General features: G+C 42.9%; 1 long non-coding RNA gene across 1 annotated transcript; it reads right to left on the bottom strand.

The window, feature by feature from the left end:
• Window positions 1-212: 212 nt before the first annotated feature.
• On the bottom strand, window positions 213-4,612 carry LOC123727750 (uncharacterized). The gene is made up of 3 exons (XR_006759626.1): window positions 4,405-4,612; window positions 899-1,000; window positions 213-480 (listed from the first exon to the last, which is right to left on the bottom strand). It is a non-coding gene; the product is annotated as an uncharacterized lncRNA (long non-coding RNA).
• Window positions 4,613-4,827: the final 215 nt, after the last annotated feature.

Here is a 4,827-nt window from a genome sequence, read left to right as displayed (position 1 = left end):
TCATTTTCTATTGTGTCTTTACTTTTACTCATGTAAATGTAGTACTTTTTCCAACACTGCACATTACATTTCTACACTTTCAACACATTTTTTTTTTTTTTTAAATGTAACCTTTATTTTACCTAGGCAAGTCAGTTAAAAACAAATTCTTTATAGATGGCCTAGGAACAGTTGGTTAACTGCCTTGTTCAGGGGCAGAACGACAGATTTTTACCTTGTCAGCTCGGGGATTCGATCTAGCAACCTTTACTGGCCCAACGCTCTAACCACTAGGCTACCTGCCTCCCTCAATACACCCCACCTCCCTCTGAGCCCACATCTGGAAGCAACTGTCCCCTCGCCATCATATCTTCTTGGGTCGTCCTCTGCCCAGGTGGTAGTAGTAGAGCAGAGTGACCAGGAGGAAGATTACTCGGCTGAGGAGGAGGAGGATTGCAGCGTTGGGCAACGAGCCTATCTCCACTAGAGTGACTGACGTCACTGAAATTACAGAATTGAGACAACAGTTATAACTAAGAATAAAACACATATTGATTGATTGATAGTGTACGACACTCAGTCAGCAGGAAATACCCCATTCATATTTAATGAAACTGAAGAGTGACTCTTCAACATGTGCAGCTCAATGAGACTCCAAACTGTGCTACTGTGTCTCGACCACTAGAGGACAGTGTTAACTCATACACAGTCTGAAGAATAGTGCATTGCACAGCAGGAGCAAGGTCCTTGATATCAACAAAAGGTCTAGATAGGTTTTCATGCATTGTTTTCATCTATCAAACATTTTTTTTTTATCAGCATTGGAAAGAGTATACGGCCAGAAGGTCTGAGGAGCCTCCCTCAGTCAAATATGTGAATTGGTAAAAATAGGAAAGGTTTTATAATCTTAAGCGCTCACCTAAAAACTGGATGGCAAAGTAGCATGCTTCACTGAGCAGAGTCCACTGGATGATGATCTTCTCTTGTGTATAGACACCATTCCACATGATGAGGGACAGACCTGAAGGGGTCAGTTAGAGCTCAGGGTTAGAGTTAACACATTGAATGATGATCTCATGTGTACACCCCATTCCACAAGATGAGGGATAGACCTGAGGGAGGAAATTCCATGAATCACAAGTCAGAGGTCAGGGGTTAGAGAGGCCATGGGAGAGGGCCCAATGGTATGTAGGTATTCCTATTCCAAATCTAAATACAGCTGTATAAGCTGCAGTGTTCAGTGAATGAGGAAATTGCACACTCCAAAAACCCTTGGCAAACTATCTACAGTATAATAAATACCTAATTTTAGGGCTCAAAAGAATAAAAAGATCACCCAAAATGTAGATAATGAGGTCTTCCTGAAACGCAGTAAAACGTATGCCAATGTAATTATTAGGCCTACTGACTCAGATTCAAGCATGCAAGTACAGACAAATAAGGATGTGGGCTTTTATCGAAGTCTTCGACATATTTCCAGGTTGTATTTCCATCTCTAAATACTCTCGTCTACCCACACACCCCACATGCTAGGACAAGGGAGGGAGGTGAGTGTAGGTGTACATTGAGATGAGCGATGGCGAGGAGGAGAGTGGTTGTGATGAGAAAGCTAGCAGTATATCCCAGTCCTTTCATCCACCCACACATCCACATGGGAAGGGGGAAAGTGGGAGAAGGTGGGGTGCTGAGCTGAGGGATGAGGGATGAGGAGGGTATGACTGTGGAGTGATAGAGCTAGCAGTATGTATGTATATCCCTTCCTGCATGCCAGGATCCATCTGTTCCATCTCCCTCTCCTCTCCTCCCCTCCTCTCACACTCATTCCCTCCCTCTTTTCTGTGGTGTGTAAAATCATCCTAACTTCCTGCTTAATCTATTCCGTTCTTCTCTCTTTCCCTCTTCCTTTTCTGTCCCTCAAATTTTTCTCCCTCTCTTCTCCTCCCCCCCCACTCCCTGGTGATTTACAATCACCCTATCCTCCTCAATCTCTCCCTCTTCCTGCCCTCACCATCCCTTTCTCCCTCTGCTCGTCACCCTATCCTCCTCACTTCACACAATGCCACTGAAATTCACAAAAATGTTGATGACGGGATATTTTCTATCAGGACAGTTGTAAAAGATATCGGGACCCCTTGCAATCATGACGCAATAAGCACCTACACATGCAGACTGTACTTGCTAAAGTTACAGAAAGCTAAACCAAAAAGCACACAAACCCGAAATTGGGTACATTGTAAACGCAGGTCCAACGAAGAAAAAACGTAGCTAGCTTGCTAGGATAGTTTTTTTTTTTTCAGAGACATATTGTTTTGAAGCATTAGATGACCTAACGTGGTGAGTGAAGAACATTAATTTCTCTGGTCCCTACTGTTGCAATTATGACGCAAGTGGCGCTATGCTGTTAAATACTCCCACGTTTCTGGTTTGATTAGCTGTTTTCAGCAACTGATATTTTTTTATTTGCTTGTCATATTGGCAGGTTTGTTAGCAACAAACTATTTAGGTAGCTTCTAGCCTAGTGTTTGATATGCAATGTGATCTCCTTGTAATGAACAGTGTCGATTTTTCTGACAAGGCGGCAAACTTTTGTAGCTATGCCAGACAAAATCTGGCATTATCAGCTCATTGTTATGGATGTATCCTAATAAATGTCAATAGAAAACCGCTACTTTGCTGTTATTCTGACTGCAGAGGTAGTGACTGTGTTAACCGTAGCTAGCTGGCTAGCTAGCAAGCGAGGGATAAGAACGGAACATAAAGACTAATCAAATTAATGACTGGGTTGCATCTCTAGCAACCAAAAGATGAAAAAGTATATGAATTAGCTTATATAAATGAAAATATCTATGAAAAAAAATTGATTTCTACAAGTAAATGTGTACTTTCATATTGTTTTCTGTGGTATAAGCCAGATAAACGCCTGTTACCACTGTAGCTCAGTTGGTAGAGCATGGCGCTTGCAACGCCAGGGTTGTGGGTTCGATTCCCATGGGGGGCCAGTATATAAAAATGTATGCACTCTACTGTAAGTCGCTCTGGATAAGAGCGTCTGCTAAAATGACTAAAATGTAAAATGATACATTACCTTGGAAATAATGGACGCCGCAGCGGGACGAGGCGTTTATCCCTTACTCAATAGAGAGAGGAAGAGAATTACTCAAGTCTTGACATATGCACTATTTATATTGACCTCATCTCCAACATGGCGGTTCTGAGGAGGGCGAGCGTCTTGCCGGTTCCTGCTCGACGTAGCTTTTTTTATGCCTATTTTTGCATTAACTACTTTGTTTACTCAGAATGTTTGTGTAATAATAATAATAATAACTTCCTATGACTGACAAACACTTCTGGATCATGAATCGGAAGCTACACACACTACACCAAAAGTATGTGGACACCTGCTTGTCGAACATCACGGGCATTAACAAATCATGAGAATGAATATGGAGTTGCCGCCCCCACTGCTATAACAACCTCCACCATTCTGGGATGCTTTCCAATAGATGTTGGAAGATTGCTGCGGGGACTTGCTTCCATTCAGCCACAAGAGCATTAGTGAGGTCGGGCACTGATGTTGGGCGATTAGGCCTGGCTGACAGTTGGCGTTCCAATTCATCCCAAAGGTGTTCAATGGGGTTGAGGTCAGGGCTCTGTGCAGGCAAGTCAAGTTCTTCCACACCAATTTCGACAAACCATTTCTGTATGGACCTCAACTTGTACACGGGGGCATTGTTATGCTGAAACAGGAAAGGGCCTTCCCCAAACTGTTGCCACAAAGTTGGAAGCACAGAATTGTCTAGTATTCCAGTTCTGGGAGGCTGAGAGCTCCTGACTAACAGTTCTTGTGCTGCAGTCTCTTCCAGGGGTAGTGATTGTTGCAACTGAGGACAGACGATTTACAAACTTCAGCACTCAGTGGTCCCGTTCTGTGAGCTTGGTTGACCCACAACTTCGCGGCTGAGCTGTTGTTGCTCCTAGATGTTTCCCCTTTACATTAACAGCACTTAGAGTTGACTGAGGCAACTCTAGCAGGGCAGAAATTTGATGAACTGACTTGTTGGAAAGGTGGCGTCCTATGACGGTGTCTCTTTGAAAATTACTGAGGTCATCAGTAAGGCCATTCTACCGCCAATGTTTGTCTATTGATATTGCATGGCTGTGTGCTCGCTTTTATACACCTGTCAGCAATGGGTGTGGCTGAAATAGCCAAATTCACTCATTTTAAGGGGTGTCCACATACACTGTATACAGAAGAATCTCTTGGCTTACCAGGTCTGGAATCAAATCAAATGTATTTATATAGCCCTTCTTACATCAGCTGATATCTCAAAGTGCTGTACAGAAACCCAGTCAAAAATCCCAAACAGCAAGTAATGCAGGTGGAATACTACATTCACTCCTTTGTACCCCGCACAGTGGGCTTACCTGTTTCTGCTGACCAAGATAACCAATGGCAACGAAGAAGAAGGAAGGAAAGGGGGATTCCAAGCTAGGCTGAAAAAAAATCAAACAGTATAGCTCCCACAATCTTCTTATTGTCAATTTCCTTCAACCAATCTTCAGACATTTGTGTCAGTGCAATAAATGTTGAGTGCCCTTCTCTATAAGCTTGCTGAAATTATGTTGTTCATTTGTTTACAAAGAAATATCATTGTATTTGGTAAAACATTTTTTTCCATCAGTTTTCTAAGAGCTGGCAGCAAGCATATAGGTCTGCTGTTAGAACCAGTAAAGGATGCTTTGCCACTCGTGGGTAGCGGAATGACTTTGGCTTCGCTCCAGGCCTGAGGACAAAGACATTCCTCTAGGCTCAGATTAAAGATATGACAGATAGGAGTGGCTATAGAG

The sequence above is a fragment of the Salmo salar genome, chromosome ssa16 (assembly GCF_905237065.1).
Source record: "Salmo salar chromosome ssa16, Ssal_v3.1, whole genome shotgun sequence".
Lineage (NCBI taxonomy): Eukaryota > Metazoa > Chordata > Actinopteri > Salmoniformes > Salmonidae > Salmo > Salmo salar.
The sequence above is the reverse complement of the archived record's forward strand: the minus strand, read 5'-3'. Positions and strand labels throughout refer to the sequence as shown.